Source organism: Cervus elaphus, chromosome 24 (assembly GCF_910594005.1).
Source record: "Cervus elaphus chromosome 24, mCerEla1.1, whole genome shotgun sequence".
NCBI lineage: Eukaryota > Metazoa > Chordata > Mammalia > Artiodactyla > Cervidae > Cervus > Cervus elaphus.
The window spans coordinates 22,836,143-22,858,042 of NC_057838.1; the positions used below are offsets into that span (position 1 = coordinate 22,836,143).

At 45.5% G+C, this 21,900-nt stretch overlaps 1 long non-coding RNA gene across 3 annotated transcripts in view; it reads left to right on the forward strand.

The window, feature by feature from the left end:
• The window catches only part of LOC122682712, a 69,591-nt gene that overhangs the window by 42,568 nt on the left and 5,123 nt on the right, over positions 1 to 21,900 (forward strand). For all 3 annotated transcript variants that reach the window (XR_006337485.1, XR_006337487.1, XR_006337486.1), the window contains exons 2-3: positions 4,348 to 4,504; positions 8,172 to 8,273. This is a non-coding gene — a long non-coding RNA (uncharacterized LOC122682712). The remainder of the gene's footprint in view (positions 1 to 4,347; positions 4,505 to 8,171; positions 8,274 to 21,900) is intronic.

Genomic DNA, 21,900 nt, shown 5'->3' on the forward strand with positions numbered 1-21,900 from the left:
GGTTCAGAGAGGTGGTGTGCCACAGTGACACTGCTTGGGGGAGGCAAACCCTGACTTCCCCCTGGCAACAAGGTTCGGGCTTAGAGGCAAACAGAAACTAGAGAGGGCAGCCCAGGCAGTGGCGGACGTGTTTAAGATGTGTTTTCTGGGAGGTGGTAACAGAGGACTTCCCAAGCGGCGCTGGTGGTAAAGAACCTGCCTGCCAGTGTAGGAAATGAAAGACTTGTGAATTCGATCCCTGGGTCGGAAAGATTCCCTGGTAGAGGGCATGGCGACCCACTCCAGTATTGCTGCCTGGAGAATCCCACAGATAAAGGAGCCTGGCAGGCTACAGTCCGTAGGGTCACAAAGAGCTGGACTTGACTGAAGCAACTTAGCACACACGCACAGCAGAGGACTGTGAGGAGTCAGAGAGGATGGTAGAGGAAAGCGTGCCTTTATTCTTGAGTGCCAGGCTGAAGATAACACAGAGCATCTGTGTTTTTGAGCAGTGCAGAGAAGTATCTTGTACACTGTGGTATTCATGGATGACATTGGGAGCCAACTCTTCACCCCTCACTCTGTCCACATCCCTTCCCAAGTGACTTTGCAGGTCTCCCACGTAAGCATGAGCAAGAGTACTTCCCCGCCCCTTAACTTCAAGATCAGCTCTACAGCTTGCTTTGGTGAGAGATCTTAGCAGACACGGCACAGAGTTAGCATTTGCAGTGGGTCCGTTCTTCTTGTACTTCTGCCGCTGCCATTGTAAAAATCTGCCCTGGGTCTGTAGCTGGCCAAGGCACTCTGCCCAACACACCGGCAGGCTTGCAGGGGGAAGTGCTTCCCCAGACATTTCAGTCAAAGCAGAAGAGCTCAGTCATGCCCCACTGAGATCAGTCAACCCCCAGCCAAACTGGGATGCACAGACTAGTCCAGGTGAAATCAAGAGAGGTGTATAGCTGACCTGAAGACGCAGGAGCTAAATAAATGCTTTTTGTTGTATGCCACTGAGACTTTTCCTATGCTTGCTTGTTACAAAATCAGAGCTGACAGATACACTCAGCACATTCACGCCCCCACCCCCCACCGCCCTGCCATAATCAGGGAATTTTGTCAATGAGGCTGGTCAATTTGCAGATGATTGTGGACCCCTATGAAACTAAAGTTGAGGAATATTACTCTCTTCTTTTCATGGAAGGAAGGGCAGGACAATGCTGGGAACAGCTATGGAAAAGGCATACTGGTGGCTCAGACAGTAAAGAATTTGCCTGCAACGCAGGAGACCTGGGTTTGATCCTTAGGTCAGGAAGATCTCCTGGAGAAGGGAATGGCAACCCACTCCTGTACTCTTGCCTGGGAAACCCCACAGACAAAGGAGCCTGGCGGGCTACAGTCCATGGGGCCATAAGGAATTGGACACAACTGAGCACCACCGTCAACTCTCCCTAACCTTCTAGAAGAAACAATACATTTTCTTAGAAGTTAGTAGCATTCCAGAAGGTTCTGAGAGGCTGTCAGCTAATCTTGGGAAGTTGGCAAGCAAACTTTTCTAGAAAATTACACATTGAAAGTTCCAAAACTTAGACTTTGTTATACACAGACACAAACACACCACCTTCCAAACGTGAAGATTTCTCAGACTTTGCAGTACGATATGATGAAAACATGCTTTTATTATATAAAGAGAATTTCTTTTATAACAAACTGACCTTCAACATACAAAAACCCAAGTTTCTGAAGCTATAACCAACAGTGTGTCTTGGGCCTGTTTAACACAATTTAATTATCTGATTTTAAAATGTTGGCTGACCTTAACTATTTTAATAGGTAACATGATATAGGCCTCACAACTGTCAGCAACTCTGTTATTAGAAAAAAAAATACACAATTTGAACATTTCAATCTGAGACCTTATCTCCTCTTCATGACAGCTGGTTCCAGGCAAGCTTGAGCAGAGCAGCTGGAAGCATTTATTGCTTATTTAGGGCTGTTAGCTATTGAAAAAGAGAGAATTAGTTGTCCCCAGAACTGACATTCAAACCCTCCTTAACAACCCCATCACCCTCCAGGCCCCGCCCACCACGCATCCGCGATTCCGGTCCAGTAGGTGCAGCTCAGCAGGTGTCCTGGGTCGTCCTGGGAGACATGTTCCCCGAGGCTGAAGCCGTCCATTGGAGGAACCAGGGCACCTCAAGGCAGAAGTTTGACATGATTCTTCTAATCTTAGGACATTTGTATCCAGTCTTTTATGGCATGTGTAGCAACATGCACCCGATCAAAGTATCAGAGTAGCTTTTCACTCTTTGCAAAGTGTGTGCATAAGCCCCACCCCATCCTTCAACAAATCTGAGCCTTTTCGGTTAACAACCCTGTCCTCTGACCACCCAGCATCCTCAGCTCTTCCCTCTCCCCAGTCCCTGTTCAAGCTCCAGCGCACCCCTGGGCCTGGTCCATACACACGCCCTCCACCCTGACCGCTAGGGTGGGACGAAGTGAGTCAGGGATAGTAGATGAGGATCAGGGACGGGGTTGCACACTTTATCCCCGAAGCTTTTCATTGCGATGAGCAAGAACATCTTGTTACAGTGATGAACATCTTGTTACAGTGACACAGTTTTTATCTTATCTGACAGAAATATCCCATTTTGAGAGACTAAACCTAGCAGGGCAGAAAACGAGAAAGATACCAAACCCAGATTGTGAAGGAAAGCATTTATCAGAAGCCAATACAACTCTAATCCTTCGGGTACGGGGTCAGGAAGCAGGCGACAGGACCGAGCATTGCTGCATCTTGTGACCCTCAGGTCACTCCCTGATCAGAGCCAAGCTGGCTCCTCTGCTTGACCGCAGTGCCCTGGAGACAAGGACCGATTTCCGGATCGTCCTGCCTCACCCGAGAGTCTGAAACGTGAGGTGGCCGGCAGCGCCACCTGGTGGCCCTTGGGGATGTGCCAGCCTCTGGAGCCTAAAGACCAGCAAAAATCTCCTAACGGTTCAGAAAAGTCAAAGCTTCACTCTGCCTTTAATTTTCTCCCACTTACTCGTTCTTGTGTAATTGTCAAGAGGTTTCTGGTCCCAGTAAATACCATGATGAGGAAAAACTCCACCAAGCCTCAGTTCAGTTTGAAATAAAGCAGTTTGCTCCTTTTTCCCTTGCTGGGGTGCACTGCACATCAAATCAGCCAGAACTGGTGCTGATATGTGCCAGCCCCCATGGAAGGCAGCACTGTGTGTGGTCACCCCTGTGACTTTGCAAAGGCCAGGGAATGAGGATGGGGATGAGAGTCTTACCTGGAAGCCACCTAGGGCTACATACAGCATAGCCTCACCCTTCAAGTGTGACCCCCGAGGGCTGTCCTCAGCCCAAAATTATATACCCACAACTGCCAGACTGTTCCAGAGACTTCTCCTAGCCTCTTCCAGTTGTCTTTCCAGTTGTTATTGTTTAGTTGCTAAGCTGCATCCAACTCTTTTTGACCCAGTGGATGGCAGCATGACAGGCATCCCTATCCTTCACTATCTCCCAGAGTTCACTCAGACTCATGTCCATTGAGCCAGTGATGCCATCCAACCATCTCATCCTCTGTCACCCCCTTCTCCTCTTGCCCTCAATCTTTCCCAGCATCAGGGTCTTTTCCAATGAGATGGTTCTTCACATCAGGTGGCCAAATTCTTTTCAGTACATCAGAGAAAAACTCTCCTTATAATTAATGCTCATTTCAGTGTTTTTTTTAAAAATACATATATATTTTAAAATTTTAGATCTTTTGACCGCACCTGGTAGCATGTGGAATCTTGGTTCCCCGACCAGGGATCTAACCCACACCCCCTGCATTGGCAGCATGGAGTCTTAACCACTAGACCACCAGGGAAGTCCCATCTCTGTGTTTAAACACCATAAAGAGACAGTATTCCAGCTCTCCCCAAAACTCTTACTGCGAACATGAGAATAAGTGTGGGTAACTAAGCAACAATGCCTCTGAGGACAGCTGCCCCAGGTATGATAAATGGTTCCATGAGGATATGGTCTTTCTGCTCAGATCAGTACAGGTAGTGACTGTTTCCAGGCAAAAATACTGATGAAGCCCCTGCCATGATCATCCTGATCATGCCAGAGAAATCACAGCAGACAAGAGGGACACAGAATGCTCTGGAAAGTGAGTGAGAGAGAACTCTGAAACATTATAAGCAAAGCAGGTCATTAGGGTATTGTAAACACTGGGCAGAATACTTTTGGGGGGAGAAGATAGTAATTCATATTTTACTGGATGCTGTTTGGTTGTTTATCTTGGATTTCATGCAAGTAGCCCTTGTCATTCTTTGCCTCAGGGTTGGTTTTTTCTTTCTTTCTTCTTTTTTTTTTTGCAGAGTGGGATGCAGAAGTGATTTGAGGTCACAAGCTTGTTCTCCTGTCTCCACAATGGCTCCCTGTTGAGGAAATACTACGTGTCCCAGAGGCAGAGTGGAGAGAGGAACAGGTGTGCTGGCAAAGATAGAATGCCACGCAGCGTCCCTGAGGAGACTTGTGAGTCCATGAGACTTGGGGATGGCTCTACAGGGGACCACGAGACCTCAAGGGGACATTAGGGTTGGAGGGCTAGACAAATGACCCAAAGCCCCCATTGTCACCAAAGACTTTGGTGCTCCAAGCTGAACTTGAACAGGCCTGATGGACTGGGACAATGGGTGCTCTCCATGTCAGCCAATGTGGATCCATGATTCATGATCGGAGAGGCCTCCCCTTTGCTTTAGCTTCCCTGGTGGCTCAGTCAGTAAATAATCTGCTTGCAATGCAGAAGACCGCCTGCAATTCAGGAGACCTGGGTTCGATCCCTGGGTCAGGAAGATCCCCTGGAGAAGGAAACAGCAACTCACTCCAGTATTCTTGCCTGGGAAATCCCATGGACAGAGGAGCCTTGTGGACTACAGTCTATGAGGTCACAAGAGTCGGACATAACTTAATGATAAAACCACCCTTTGCTTTATCTCTGTAAATGATCCCAGGGTGGAAAGATGCCCACAGTAACACCCAAGGCAGAATTTCCTGTCCACGCAGCAGAGTGAGGCTACAGAACAGAACAGAAAGAAAGACGATCCTCTCTGCCCACCTAGGATTACAGATTCAGATCCACACCACCCCAGACCCATTGGTAGGCAGAGACTTGGCAGAAACCAGCCACTAGAATAAGTGGGACCCAGGACGAAACATAGAATGGAGATAGAAGACAAAGATTCAGAAGTAACAAATTAAAATCCAAGCATTTAAAGCCAGGAGCCACAAGGAGTCCCTAAAGTGGACCTAGACAGGCCTGGTGTTTGTCCATGTTAGTGAAGGGTGACCCCCCAGATCCTTAATGAGGGTCCTGGGAGTATAAAGTAGAGCCTGTGACTCACAGCTGCAGCTCTAGTATGCTCTCTCCCCTTGTCTTCTGAGATTTCAGAAGACAAGTAAGGGGTCCTGCCTCTCAGGAAGCCTGATGGGGCTCTGAGAAGTCAGTATTTCTCCCTTTCCAGACAGGCCAGAGAGAGCAAGTTTCATCCCCTCACATACAAATTGTGTTACTCCATCCCCCTTTAGACTTCAGTTGTGTTCTCAAAAAGCAATTACTCAGTTGTCAAAACTAAACACTTAAGATCAATGCATTTTATTGGATGTTAAATAGCCCTCAACCTAAAAGAAAAAAAAAATCAATACTTAGTATGAGGGTCCCTGAAATCTGGAAGCATATGCCTGGAGAATCCCATGGACAGAGGAGCCTGGTGGGCTAGAGTCCATTGTTCGCAGAGAGTCAGGCACAGCTGAAGCAGCTTAGCACAGCATGATATATATATATATATATATATATATATATATATATATATATATATATATACATGATGATATATATGTATATTTATATCACACATATAAAAAGTATTTATGTCAAAGACACCTTCAAACTGTAAAATGTAATACACTACTGGCTATACTTCCACACTTTAGGACACCCCAGGGTTGGGTTAGGTTAATGAAGACTGAATATACCCTGTATTTTTCTCCATTGTTCTCCACACCAGGATTATGTGGGCAGGACATGCCCAGGTGAGCAGTCCTGACCCAGTGCTGGCCCAGCAGTGAGCATAGACTTGGAGCACCCAAGGGGGAAAATATCCATTGTGAATTTTTTTAAAACTTCATTGGTAGACTTCCCTGATGGTCCAGTGGCTGAGACTCCATGCTCCCAGCGCAGGGAGCCTGGGTTCGACCCCTGGTTGGGAAACCAGATCCCACATGCTGCAAGTAAGAGTTTACATGCCACAGCTAAAAAATCCCTTGTACCCCGTACCCTAAAGACCCCGGTACCGCGACTGAAACCCACCACAGCCAAACACATACATGCACACACACAAGCAGACACACATACTGTGTTGGGAGAGAAAAGAGCTGAGCTCTAGAGCCATCTACTTGCTCCCTTCAGCAACTTTCTTTCTCCTTCCTGGGAATTAAATATTCAGCTGGACAAAGTGACAGCTTAAATTTTATGACTGAATCTTTATTTTCTCCATCCCAAAGAACTCAGGGTGATTGTCCTTATATAAGTGAGGCACCCTGTAAGTACCCATTCTTTAAGAAGATGTTGCTATTCCAAGTTTCCAAATGGAAAACCAAGGCTTAGAGTGGTTGAGACCATATACCACATTGAAAACAAAATATCTTACAATCTCCATACCGCTGAAGGGAGTGCATGCTGGATTTCCATGTTGCTAAGGGTAGAAGCACAGATGCCCTTTCCGAAGCCCCTTAGCCTGATGGAAAGGCCAGAGCAGAAAGGCCTTACAGCCTTGCAGGTGAGAGGCTCTGGAGAGGACCATCTTGGAAAAGCCACCCTCCCGTGCCTAACGAGGGTAGGAACTCTCCCCACAAGCCCACGCTGCTAGCAAAAAACGAGCATAGCCCAAGGAGCACCAGCCTGTGCTACATGGGGTTGAACTTGGCTGACTCAGCCTAAATAAGGTCGTACAGAGGGGCGTGTTTTAAAAAGATTTTAAAACAGCAAGCTCACTGAATGCAACACCAGCAAATTGTGTTTGAAGTGGACCAGCACACCCTGTTTGGCAGCCCCTGTGTGATTCTAAATGTCGTGAGTGCCATCTGCTGCCCAGATTGTGAAACGTCTTGTCTCTTCCTTTCTCTTCAACAAGAAAGTTTGAATGCAGTGGATCCCAAACTGCATAAGTAGGATGGGGATCTGACAGTCTCTCCAAGATTTGTGAACTCTTTTAACTTCCATGATAGCCTTAAAAAGTTAATACATATATATGCCAGATCGTCAGCCTGATAAAGGTAAATCATCAAACCAAATTCCAGGCCTTTGTTTTACATTTGTTAGGTAGGATATTGCTGGGAGATTGTGTTCATTGCTGTTGTTTTAATTCTTGCCTCTTAGTGAAATAGATCAGACGTGGGCTGACTTCTTAAGGAAGCATTGATACTAAGAAGGAAAAGCCAAAGGACCCAGCTGTGAGCTCCATAGCAATTGTAGAAAAGTCTTGTTGGAATTACATCATTGTAGGGCTCACAGGGGTCTTTTGGGGGTTGTCTGTTTGGCTATGCCACACAGCAGGTGGAATTTCCCTGACCAGGGATCAAACCAGTGGCCCTGCATTGTAAGCACAGTCTTAACCACTGGACCACCAGCAGGTCCCAGGGCTCACGTGGTCTGAGCATATGTGACCCAAAAGAGTCTGAGACAGAACAGCAAGGAGTATATGCGCAGTGCAAAGACAGTTTTGTGGAAGCATCGTCCATCCCACTGAGTTGCTAGAGGTTATTGATGTAGCTTTATTTGGTTAACTTGTAATTTTGCTTTGCCTTTATGGTTTCTTAGGACTTACAAGAATAGGAAATGTGTGCGTAGGGTTGATTGAAATTTTTAAGTTTCATTATATACAATGATTTACTTCTTCTAACTGGTCCCCCTGTTTCTATCCCTCACCTCAGTACACACACATATTACACACACATATACAGTATTACTTGTTGAATGAATTATGTCAACACAGAGAGTTTGCTAGAATTTTCTTTCTCTAAAAAGGATGCATGTATTACTCAATATTTGTCAGGTGTTGGCTGCACTAGAGCTGTGCTGTGTAACAAACAACCACCAAATTCTAACGGCTTACAATAACCCTCTGTTTTTCTTGTCCACCAGTCTGCAGGCCAACTTCCAGTCTGTTTCCGGTGTCATTCACCTTTGAACAAGCTCATGCTCTATTTGTGGCAGGTGGCAGAAGCACAGGAAGCCCAGCTACAGGTACGCACGTTTAAAGCCTCTGCTCACATCATCTTTGCTCACATCCTATTGGCCAGAGCAAGTCACATGGCCAACATCAACTGGGCAAGGATGTAAATTTCTCCCACGGAAGTTGAGAGAAGCCAGGACAAGGGCCAGGAAGGAAGCTAGAGTTGTGGACAAATCCTATAATCTATCACAGACTCACATTTTAGAAATATTGCCTTTAGGAAAGGAATCATTTATATTCCCATTACTCCCTTTAAAAAGTGTAGAATCTCCCATCCATGGGGTAACTAAATCTATGCATTTAATTCTTTTTCTCCCATTTCTTTTTATATCTATATATATATTTACATATCTGGCTATGCCAGGTCTTAGCTGTGACATGTCAACTCTTAAGTTGCAGCATGTGGGATTTAGTTTCCTGACAAGAGATAAAAACTGGGTCCCCTGTATTAGGAGTGCAGAATCTTAGTCACTGGACTACCAGGGAAGTCCCTCTTCCATTTCTGAAGTCGCTATCAAAGTAACTAATTGAGCTTAGGGTCAAAACTTCTAAATTGCAACAGGAAACCAGAAGAGGAGCAGACACAGGCCTAAAACTTAAAAGCTGGAAAGTTACAGACAAAGGGAACCCTGGAAGTTGTGCTGGCCTTTCCACTGTCTGCTAAACAGGCTTTTAAGAAAAAACCCAACTGGAAATGAAGTGATGGGATCCCAGGAAGCCCACTGCCAGCACCCAATGGAATAGGGTTCTTGGCTGGCTGACCTCACTCTCCCCAGAGCTCACCCTTGCACTAAACCTGTGGGAAGCAAGCTCGGGTACACGGGCCTTGCTGAGAAAGGCTCCCGCGTGGGCAGCTGGCTGACCAGTGAGCAGAGCCGGACCCTGCAGCTTTGGTCAGCTCACATGGGCATGGCAGGGAAACGCCCCACACCCAGCAGGCACTCCCAAGGCAGGGGTCTCCCTCCATGGAGAGAGACCTGCTGCAGGGTCCAGTCGCCTCTGTAAGGGTGAGCAGTCAGAATACTCACGAGATGTACAGAACGACTCCACAGTTTAAGAGAAGCAGCCCGTAGTGATCAAAACAGGGTGATTCTGACACGTGGGTTAATACATGAATGAACTAGAATACAGGTGATCCCTGGCTTCTGGTGGTTCAACATGACTTCTCGACTCCATGGTGGGGCACAGAGAAGTGCGTTCAGTTAGAAAGTTTTTTTTTTTTACTTCAGATTTTGAATTGTGATCTTTTCTGGGCTAGTCCTCTATAATAGGTCCTCTCTCATGATGCTGTGCAGAGGTAGCTCCCAGTCAGCCGCATGATAATGAGGGTAAACAAAAGATAACACTTACAAGCATTCCATTCCATGTTTCACTTTCAATACAGAGTTCCATAAATTACGTGAGATATTTGACACTTTATTAGAAATATTTATTGACTTATTTGGCTCCGCCAGGTCTTAGTTGTAGCACGAGGGATCTTTAGTGTGTGTGGCATGCGAACTCTTAGCTGTGGTATGTGGGATCTAGTTCCTTGAGTAGGGGTTGAACCCAGGCCCCCTGCATTGAAAGTACAGGGTCTTAACCCCTGGACCACTAGGGAAGTCCTGACAGTTGTTATAAAATGGGCTGTGTATTAGATGGTTTTGCCCAGCTGTAGGCTAATGTAAGTGTTCTGAGCACATGTAAGTTAGGCTTGATTAAGCTATGATATTCAGTAGAGTAGGTGTATTAAATGCATTTTCGACCTAAGATATTTTCAACTTATAATGGCTTTATTGGGACACAACCCCATCAGAAGCTGAGGAAGATCTATGTAATCTAGATACACACTTAAAGTATAAGGAAATTTAGCCTGTGACAAAAAAGATATTCTTTAAAATGAAACCCCCAAAAATGGATAAATCAAAAAGTGTGTCAGGATAGCTGACTAGTCACCTTTGGGAGAAATAAATCTGAATTTCCTACCTGAATCCTTGCACCAAAATTAATTCTGGATAGATGAGATAATTATTGTTTAAAAGTTTAATAAAGATACACACCTGCTAAGTCACCTCAGTTGTGTCTGACTCTTTGCAACCCTATGGACTGTAGCTCACCAGGCTCCATGGGATTTTCTAGGCAAGAATCCTGGAGTGGGTTGCCATGCCCTCCTCCAAGGGATCTTCCTAACTCAGGGATCAAACCCACATCTCTTACGCCTCCTGCATTGGCAGGCAGGTTCTTTACCACTAGCACCACCTGAGAAGCCCATACAGGTACACATGGAAAAAATTTTTTAAATTTTAGTCATAGTGTGGGAAAGATCTCTCTTAGCCCTACATCAGCCTCAGAACCCAGAACAGAGGAGATCAGGGAGTCAGACCATCAGAAGAGGATCATTTTCCCTCCAAAGGTCAGCTGCTCAGAAGTTCCACGGAGCAGTAGATAGAAAGCAGGAAGCAGCATTTAGAGGGGCACCAGAGATACCCCAGGCTTCCCAGGCAGCTCAGCAATAAAGAATCCACCTGTCAATGCATGATTCACAAGAGACACGGGTTCGATCCCTGGGTGGCGAGATCCCCAGGAGGAGGAAATGGCACTCCACTCCAATATTCTTGCCTGGAAAATTCCAGGGACAGAGGAGCATGGTGGATTACAATCCATGGGGTCATAGAGAGTTGGCCATGACTGAGCATACACACAGATACCTAGTATTTCCTGCCCAGCCCATCTCCTTCTCTTAGAGAAACCCAGTGTCCTCCAAAAGGGGCTGCCCTGTACTCTGTGATCTCCCATCAGACCCATGCTGACTGATCAGAGGTTATTCCCAGGAACTTGGAAATGGACCCAGAGACACTGGCCCTGCTGGCTCTGAGGAGAGAAGCCTCAGGGTAATGGGGACCTAAGAGCTAGCGTGGGTACCTTGACATCCACAGATGCCACCGAGGGAGGCCCAGGAAGCTGGGGTGAAGCGGGGTGTGTGCAGGAGCGGGGCGGGGGGGTGGGCACCAGTTCAAGGCTACTGGGCCTCAGAGAGACGGCAAGGCTGGAGTGCAGTGACCCCCGTTCTCCGGAAACCTTTTCTATGAGCAGCCCCACCTCACCCCATGACCCAACAATACACCCCCTTCTACCTGCTAATCTTCCTCGCAACTTCATGACTTCGGGAAGATGCAGCTTATACAGACACGCACACGAAGAAGAGTGCCTCAGACAGGAAGGGACAGACAGAGGCCACTGTGCAGAAGGAGATGTCCCGCAGGCTCTGACCTGTGCAAGAGGGACCTGAAGGAGCAACAGAAACACCGCCTGGGACAAGAAAACGCGCAAAACCAGCACACAGTGCCTCCGAGCCCACGGCAGGGATGCTGTGGGGGACACTTGGCAAAAGAAAACGCTCAGAAGCGGCCGCCAGAGGACAAAAGGTCCTGTGCTTCTCCTGGTATTTTCAAGGGAGTTCGCAATGTGGAGAAAACGGCGATGTTCAACCCTTGAGCAATGTCTGTGAGGGCTGAAAACGCCAAGCCTGGCAGCTTGAAAGCGGCTGCGTCGGGGTCACAAAGGCCAGGCCCCTCCGATTCCAGGCAGGGGAACAGCTCTTCAGACTTTACAAGATGATCTCCATGGTGCTGATTTTCACCTCTGAGGGCAAGCGTGAAGAAAGCGGCACAGTGAAAGGGCTCACCCTCAGATCTGAAGGCTCAGCGCCCCACCTTAGCGAGAGTGCTGTGTTGACGCCATTGGGCAAAAGTGGGGCCTTTTTCAAAAATAGAATCAAGCTGCACCGGTGGCATTTTGGGAAACAAAGACTCTTCAGGGGAAAAGAGATTTGGGTTTTGTTTTTTAATGAGTGCAGCAGTACAGAGTGTCTCAGGGCCACAGGCAGAAAGTCCACAATTGAGCCTCAAAGAAATGAGGAAAAGGAAACTAAGAGGCGTCCAGCAGATCAGAACCACTGTCATCCCTGCTGGGATGTTTCTAGCCAGCGATGGTTGGTTGACTGGTCAGGAATCTGAGCTGAAAGGTGGTTTTAGTTGCTGCTGACAACTGAGGTGGGTGGGGGAGTGGGCCTCTCCCTTTCTGTACGTCCATCCAGGAGCCCCCAGCTCTGTCTCATCTTCTCTTCTGCTTGGTATTAGGGCTGGAAAGAGTCTTTGAGACAGACCAGCCCTCTACTTCTGTGTGGCCCTGAGATATTAATTTATGATACATCCTCCCCACATGTCCCCTCCCTCTTTTCTCCAGTTCAAGATGGTTTCAGGGTCCATGGCAAGACAAAAAGAGACTCAGGCCATGGGATCTTCTGCTTTTGTTTCCAAAATCTGTGCCCAGGATTAGGGTGAGGTCAGGTGAAGCAGTGTCCCTGGTCCCAAATTTTAAGGAGCCACCCAAACACTTAATAATCAAGATAAGGTAATGTTCTAATGCAACAGTTTTAAAAAATCAAAATGAAAACCCTCATAAAAGCCACAGTTTTAAAGTTTGTACTGTTACATTTAATGGCTGAAGAGGATACCTCACTCCCCTTGTCCTAACCCTAGCCCCACCCGAGGAAGAATTTGGAGGGTGTAGGGAGGGAGAAAGGAGTTTTCAGAGAGGGAAGGAGGAAGGAAGCATCTCCCTCAAACCAGACAGAGATTCTTCCCAGTTGAGGAAACAGGATTCCTTAGGCCCTGGGAGCCCCAGGCCTCCACCTGGAGACCTAGTGAGAGGTGGAAGCCGTTGTTCACTCACCCAGTTGTGTCCGACTCTTTGCGACCCCATGGACAGCAGCACACCGGGCTTCCCTGTCCTCCTGGAGTTTGTTCAAACTCATGTCCACTGAGTCGGTGATGCCATCCAACCGTCTCCTCCTCTGTGGCCCCCTTCTCCTCCTGCCCCAATCTTTCCCAGCATCAGTGAGAGGTTGGGACCCCAAAGAAGAATAATTAGTTCACCACAGAGGTAAGAATATGGACATCTGTACAAAGGATTTCCAGGCCCAAGAGTGGTGAGGGGGCGCCCTAGAAGTGGGCTGGGACAGTCGATGTGTCCGCAGTGACCCCAGGCACCTGGTCACTAAAGGATGCTCACTCCCTAGGACTTGACGTCACAAGACCCCAGAATGGTGGTCCAGTGTGGAGAGGATGTCTGAGATCACTGCCCAGCAGCCAGCAGAATGGAGGGAAACACATTCAAAACACATTTCAACTGACAGCAAATAAAAGGTTGTACAACTGGCTTAGGACAAATGGTTTTAATATCTGCCAGATCCAAATTGGGAATCCAAAGTCCAAAGGTTGATTAAGCAGCCTTTGCATCCAGAATGGAGGTTTTTGTTTTTGTTTTTTTAGAAAAAAGACCAGATGAATCTACATTTGATGGAGAAGCATCAATTTCAGCATGTCAATTTAAAATGACAGCCTTAGTTTTAGGAAGAATGTTTATTAAAATCATATTTTCTATTTCCTGTTACCTCCCTGATGCTCCTGCATAAATCTCTTCTCTCTGTCAAATGCCTGGCAGCGTTTGGTGACGGCTGATGAGAAATCAGAGCAATCTGAGAGCCATCTGTCTTACCCTCCCCACCGTCACCTCCCACCTCCCACCAAAGTCCTTTTGGGAAGTTGGAGCCGAGAATTTATACAGCATGCTTCCTTCTATCCGATCAGGAGAGAGCCCAAGATCTCACAACTGAAATTTACTTCCAGATCATGATGAAGTTATTGGCTTTCTGTTGACATAAATTACACGGGTACTACAATAGACGGAGCATCATTTTCTCTGGGCTGCCCGGTTTTTGTAATAGCAGCTGGATTTCTCAGTGTAATTTTTCTTAAGGTCAAATTTTCTCCTCCAAGTAGAGTCAGTGATATGAAACTTGTCAGAACAAATCTAGATGTATCTTTATGTTCTTGCATTATTCAATTCCCAGATTCTATCAGGAAGGTAGACAAGGAGAAAATATATCATTAGCAACAAAATAAATATCGGAGGCTATGCATACAGTATCTGTGTAAAACAGAAAGAATACAACCCAGGGGAAAGAAAGAAATTTCCATTATTTATTCCAAATACCATTACTTGCTGGAAACCAATAGAGTTTCCACTGCAATTTACTTCCAGATTCTAAGACACCATTACCGCAAGATACACCCCAGGTTTAATAAGAGTTTTCAAGGAGGAAAAGGAAACTGTATTAAGTATTCATTAACTGTAAAATGAATTCCATTTGGAGAAATGCTAAAATGTGAAAAGTAGCCATCTTAGAATAGAGAAAAACAGGTAAGGAGATGCTAGCTCATTGCAACTTAGCCATTAGTACTTGCCCCAGAGGGATGGCCATGGTAATCCCACACAGGAACCAAAGACAAGATCATAAAACTTGAGATCAAGACACAGAAGGGGAGGAATGTGTTTTTCCAGGTTCCCTACGTAAAGTGGCTTGAAGGGAGGGGCCATGCCTATAGTAATAATAGGGTCAGACCCTATTACCTGTGTGATGTGGGTCCTCAGTCTCCTTGTCAGGGGAAATCAGGGACTTCTTTATTCATGCAACAAATATGTATGTGAGTTGAAAATTTTCCAGACACTGTTCCAGACACTGATGATACCTAAAGAAATAAGACAGAGAAGGTCCCTGCCTTCCTGGAGCTTAGATTCTAGCAATGCAAGAGGAGGAGGCAGGACGCTCAGAAGTACGTGTGTGTGTTCAGTCACTCAGTCATGTCCAGCTCTTTGCGATCCCACGGACTGTAGCCCGCCAGGCTCCTCTGTCCATGGGACTTTCCAGGCAAGAATATTGGAATGGGTTGCCAGGCCCTCCTCCAGGGGATCTTCCCAACCCAGGGACTGAACCCATGTCTCTTGCGTCTCCTGCATTGTCAGGCTAATTCTTTACACTGCACCATCAGTAGGCAAACCAAATAAGCAAGGTCAGTCTACACAGTGAGAAGTGCACAGAAAGAGTTTAAACAAGGATGGGGCAGCGCCTCTGAGGAGGAGTGACTGAGCTGAGACCTGGAAGAGCTGGAGGGAAGTTGTTCCAGAGAAAGGAAACAGCCAGTAAAAGTTCCCAAAAGATGCATCACTAATTATTAGAGAAATGCAAATGAAAACCACAATGAGGTATCACCTCACTCCAGTTAGAACAGCCAGCACCGAAAAGTCTACGAATAATGAGAGAGAGGAGTCTAAGTGAACCAACTTGGAACCTCAGAGCCTAACTCGCTTGTTTGCTGGCTACATAACAAGTTACTTAATCTCCCTAAACTTTACTTTCCTTACCTGTAAAATTTACCTTCTAAGGAAGTTATGAGGATTAGATGAGCTTCTGTGTATAAAATGCTTAGAACAATACATAAGATATCTAGGTGCTCAATAAATTTAAGATTTTTTAAGTCTACAAATAATAAGTGCTGAAGAGGGAATGGAGAAAAGAGAACTCTCCTACATTGTTGGGAATGTAAATCGGTGCTGCCACTGTGGACAGCAGTATGAAGGTACTTTAAAAAACTAAAAATAGAGCTACCATATGATCTAGCAATCCCATTCCTGGGCATATATTCGGAAAAGATGAAAACTCTAATTCAAAAAGACACATGCACCCCAATGTTCGTAGCACTGCTATTTACGATAGCCATGACATAGACACAACTTAAATGTCCATTGACAGACAAATGAAAAAGATGTGGTACATACAGACAACGGAATATTAGTCATAAAAAAGAGAAATGCCTTTGCAGCAACATGGATCGACCTGAAAATGATCATATTAAATGAAGTAAATCAGAGAAAGATGAATGTATGATTTCATTTATATGTGGAATCTAAAAAAATAATACAAATGAGCTAATTTACAAAACAGAAACAAGCTCACAGATTTAGAAAACAAAGTTATGTAGAAAATGAACTTTTGGTTGCCGGAAGGGAAGGGACAGTCAGGGACTTTGGGAAGGTCATGTAAACACTGCTATGTTTAAAATGGGTAACCAACAAGGACCTATCGTATAGCAGTACATGGAATGCTCAGTGTTATGTGCCAGCCTTGATGGGAGGAGGGTTTGGGGGAGAATGGATACGTGTATATGGTATGTCTGAGTTCCTTTGTTGTTCACCTGAAACTACCACAACATTGTTAATTGGCTATACCCCAAAACAAAATAAAAAGTTTATAAAGTTTTTAAAAAACAACAACAATAACAAAAAGTTATAGTTACCAAAGGGGAAATGTGGAGGGGAGGGATAAATTAGGAGGTTGGGATTAGTATATACAACCTAATATATATAAAATAGATAATCAATAAGGATCTACTGTATAGGGAAATATATTCAATATCTTATATCTATATTCAATATCTTAATAATCTATAAGGAAAAGTATATATATATATATATACACACACACACACACACATATATATGTGGGTCACTTTGCTATATGCCTGAAACTAATAATATATTATGAATCAACTATAGTTCAATTAAAAAAAAAACTCTTTCTTGTTGTGGCTTCTAGGAAAACACTCTGGTTGATCTAATTCTGTCTGTTCTTCTGCTCGTTTCCTGTCTTCCTGACCTGTTCATATTAATGGGCCCAGGTGCTTCCACCCTTGCTCGCTACAATCTACTCCTAATACAGTGGCCAGAGTTACTCTTAAAATATGAGTCAGATCATGTTACTCCTTTGCCCAGGACCCTCCATGGCATACTATTTCACTCAGAGTGAAAGTTCTTCCAGTCACCCGAGAGGCCCCTTGCAACCTGCCTCCCGTACCCCTCTGCCCACAGCTCACTCTGACCTCCTTGCACACATTCGGAATACTTCTGCCTCAGGGCCTTTGCACCATCTCTCCTATCTTTCTGAAATCCTCTGTGTCCAGATATCTCATGGGTCAACCTCTGAACTTCTTCAAAGTCTGCTCAAATTGTCACCTTCCCAGAAAGACCTTCCCTGACCACTTTGTTTAAAACTGCAGCACTTCCTCCTGTCCTGATTCCTTTTTCTTTCTTTCTTTTTAGTTGCCTTTATTACCTCTTGATAGTACTTTATCATCTGTGTGTGTGTGTTCAGTCGCCCAGTCGTGTCTGACTCTTCGCGACCCCGTGGACTGTAGCCTGCCAGGCTCCTTTGTCCATGGAATTTTCCAGGCCTGAATCGTGGAGCAGGTGGCCATTCCTACTGCAGGGGATCTTTTTGACCCAGGGATCAAACCGGTGTCTCTTGTGTCTCCTGCATCGTCAGGTGTGTTCTTTACTGGTGGCACCACCTGGGAAGCTCACACTGTCGTCCACTTGTTACTCTTATGGTTTACTGTTTCTCCCTCCCAACCAGAATGTAAGTTCCCCAGAGATGGGGATCTTTGTGCTTTGTTCATAGATATAATCCAAATGCCTCTTAGGATATTTCTCGATGTATCTTGGAGTTCGTTCTAAGGTCTCCCCTCTGCCTGAAGGGGACTGTTCCCCAGACCCTGAGTTCAGAAGGTCCCTCAAAGCCTACAGAACCTGGAGACAATAAGGTTGTCTAGGGTATAACCCTGGATTTGAGGCAGACGAGGTGGGTGTGGGGCTCAGTGGCCACTCCCCAGCTCTGTGATCTTGAGCAAGTCACTTCTCTCACTAAGATTCAGTTTCTTCATCTGGAATGTGAGGTTAATAATAATTGTTCCTCCTGCCATGCAGAAGAGTGGTGGGAAGTCTGGCTTTAGAGCTTAAATTCCTTATGCCTCCATTACCCAGGGAAATGGCCCACTCAACAGCATTGGGTTATGACCCAAGGTCAATGTCCACATTTGCCAACTGACCTTTGGGATAAAATATTGTTTCTGAGGGAGGACACATTGTATTTTTTTTTTTTAATGGCCACGCTGCTCAGCTTGTAGGATCTTAGTTCCCCAACCAGGGATTAAACCCAGGCCCTTGACTGTGAAAGTGCAAAGTCATAACCACTGGACCACCGGGGAATCTCACACATTGTTTTTTTTTTTTTTTTTTTGATTGATTGATTTACTTTAATTGGAGGCTAATTACTTTACAATATTGTAGTGGTTTTTGCCATACATTGACATGAATCAGCCATGGGTGTACACGTGTCCCCCATCCTGAACCCCCTCCCACCTCCCTCCCCTTCCCCTCCCTCTGGGTCGTCCCAGTGCACTGGCTTTGAGTGCCCTGTTTCATGCACCGAACTTGGACTGGCGATCTGTTTCACATATGGTAATATACATGTTTCATTGCTATTCTCTCAAATCATCCCACCCTCACCTTCTCCCACAGAGTCCAAAAGTCTGTTCTTTACATCTGTGTCTCTTTTCCTGTCTTGCATATAGGGTCATCGTTACCATCTTTCTAAATTCCATATATATGCGTTAATATACTGTATTGGTGTTTTTCTTCTGACTTACTTCACTCTGTATAATAGGCTCCAGTTTCATCCACCTCATTAGAATTGATTCAAATGTGTTATGGCTGAGTAATATTCCATTGTGTATATGTACCACAGCTTCCTTATCCATTCGTCTGCTGATGGGCATCTAGGTTGTTTCCATGTCCTGGCTATTATAAACAGTGCTGCGATGAACATTGGGGTGCACGTGTCTCTTTCAGATCTGGTTTCCTCGGTGTGTGTGCCCAGAAGTGGGATTGCTGGGTCATATGGCAGTTCTATTTCCAGTTTTTTAAGGAGTCTCCACACTGTTCTCCATAGTGGCTGTACTAGTTTGCATTCCCACCAACAGTGTAAGAGGGTTCCCTTTTCTCCACACCCTCTCCAGCATTTATTGCTTGTAGACTTTTGGATAGGAGCCATCCTGACTGGCGTGTGATGGTACCTCATTGTGGTTTTGATTTGCGTTTCTCTGATAATGAATGATGTTGAGCATCTTTTCTTGTGTTTGTTAGCCATCTGTATGTCTTCTTTGGAGAAATGTCTGTTTAGTTCTTTGGCCCATTTTTTGATTGGGTCATTTATTTTTCTCAAATTGAGCTGCAGGGGTTGCTTATATATTTTTGAGATTAATTCTTTGTCAGTTGCTTTGTTTGCTATTATTTTCTTCCATTCTGAAGACTGCCTTTTCACCTTGCTTATAGTTTCCTCCATTGTGCAAAAGCTTTTAAGTTTAATTAGATCCAATTTGTTTATTTTTGCTTTTATTTCCATTACTCTAGGAGGTGGGTCATAGAGGATCCTGCTGTGATTTATGTCAGAGAGTGTTTTGCCTATGTTTTCCTCTAGCAGTTTTATAGCTTCTGGTCTTACATTTAAATCTTTAATCCATTTTGAGTTTATTTTTGTGTATGGTATTAGAAAGTGTTCTAGTTTCATTCTTTTACAGGTTGTTGACCCCCAGCACCACTTGTTAAAGAGATTGTCCTTTCTCCATCGTATATTCTTGCCTCCTTTGTCAAAGATAAGGTATCCATAGGTGTGTGGATTTATCTCTGGGCTTTCTATTTTGTTCCACTGATTTATATTTCTGTCTTTGTGCCAGTACCGTACTGTCTTGATGACTGTAGCTTTGTAGTATAGTCTAAAGTCAGGCAGGTTGATTCCTCCAGTTCCATTCTTCTTTCTCAAGATTGCTTTGTCTATTTGAGGTTTTTTGTATTTCCATACAAATTGTCACACATTGGTTTTAAAACTCAGAGATCCTGAAAGCATCTGGCTGAAGTGGAGAAGGAGTGAGATTAAGGTACTCCAGACAGAATAGGCCATACTCACAAGGGTGGAGGAGAGCCGTGCATGCCATAGTCAGGGGCTGCTAATGTGGGAGAGCCAGGTTTTAAGAGAGTGAACCTCTCCCAGAAGTCCTTCATGGGCCCTCTGGGGACTCCCAAGCCAGCACTTTCTCCATTACCCCATCTTCTTAAAGAGTGACATGTGGAATTATTTCAATGATACAGTTACATTTTCAGATCCAGTTCCTTGGGCTCATGAGGTCCGTCACAGGCCATCGAGTTTCTGTTCAAGCAGCATGGTCTCCTTCTGTATCTAGTTACCAAGAATCTTATCAGAACAGAAAGTAGCCCCACGTTATTGTCCCAATTCTGCCAGTCACCTGGATCCCTGTCCATCCCATAGCTTGGTGTCTCAGACTATATTTCCCTTTTAACAAAATGGTACAAGTTTACACCTGTTGGATCTTTTGTGTTTATGGTATCTTACTGGCTTTGTTTCAGGTTTGTAAGTCTGTAATTTCAGGCTGGGCCCCAGGGGTATTTCTGAAATATAATTGTGTATTTTGTATGTGTATGGGTGTGCAGGCATGGTCTGTGGCTTTGAATCTGACGTTTAAATGGTAATAATAATAATTGGCAATTAATGATTCAGATTAAAGGAATAAGATTTTATTGATAAAAATAATAACACTACTCACTCTTTATTGAGTGCTTGGCTTTTGCCAGCCAGTAAATTAAATTGAGGTAGGGAGTATTTAGGGCTTCCCAGATGGCGCTAGTGGTAAAGAACCTGCCTGCCAATGCAGGAGACAGTCAAGAGGCACAAGTTCAATCCCTGGGTTGGGAAGATCCCCTGCAGGAGGACATAGCAACCCACTTGAGTATTCTTGCCTGGAGAATCCTTTGGACAGAAGAGTCTGGCGGGCTATAATCCATGGGATCTCAAAGAGTCACACACGACTGAAGCGGCTTAGCATGCACACACAGGGAGAATTTAAGGGTGAAACAACTGATCACACAAAGTCAGGGGTGGAACCAGGTTTCAAACACAGGCGGATTGATTCAGGAGTCCATTTTGTTCTTTTTTTTTTTAATTTTGGCTGCTTGGGCTTCCTCTAGTTGTGGCAAGCAGGGGCTGCTCTTCGTTGTGGTGCGCAGGCTTCTCATTGCTGTAGTTTCTCTTGCTGCGGAGCACGGGCTCAGTAGTTGCGACACACAGGCTCAGTTGCCCTATGGCATGTGGGCTTCTCCCGGAGCAGGGAGCAAACCCACATCCCCTGCATGGGCAGGTGAATTCTGATCCACTGGACCACCAGGGAAGTCCAGTCCATTCTGTTCTTCACAAGCAGTTTTTGCATTCTGGTGTTCTCTCCTCCTCCACTGGTCTTGCTCCTCTTCGGTAATGATTCCCAGCTCTTTGCGGCCTCAGCTCACTGGGGGATGAGGCTTCCTGCAGAACCTGCTTCCTTGGCACATCCCTGGTCTCCAGTGCATGCTGCCCAGTTCTCTGCTGCTTACTGATTCCGGCCCAGCGATGTCTCCAGCCACATCATGGGAGACTGCACTGGGAGAAAGCCCCCACTGCAGACAAGCAGTCCAGTGTTCTCCCACTCTAGCCCCTTCCCCTTATCTCCCTCCACCCAATTCCTCACACTTCCTCCCTTGAAGTTTCCTCTTGAGCCAGGCTGAGCAGGGTTCTTGAGAGGTGCTGCTGAGAACATGCTCGTCACCTGGAATAGGCCATTTTTTTTGGCTCCCATTCCACATCCCCCAGGAACCCCAGGGTTCTCTGGTTGCCTGCAACAGAAACTGACCCTTGAGAGAGCTTATTGGAATAACATGGGAAGGCTCAGAGAATGTACAGAATCTGCCATGGTGAGCCCCAGAAGGAGAAGGAATTAAGACCCCTGAGGAATCTGGGTAGCAGGAGTTAATGAGTGATTCCTTCATGGAACCTCTATTGGGATAGATTTTCCACCCTTGTGTTCCTGTGTTCAAGGT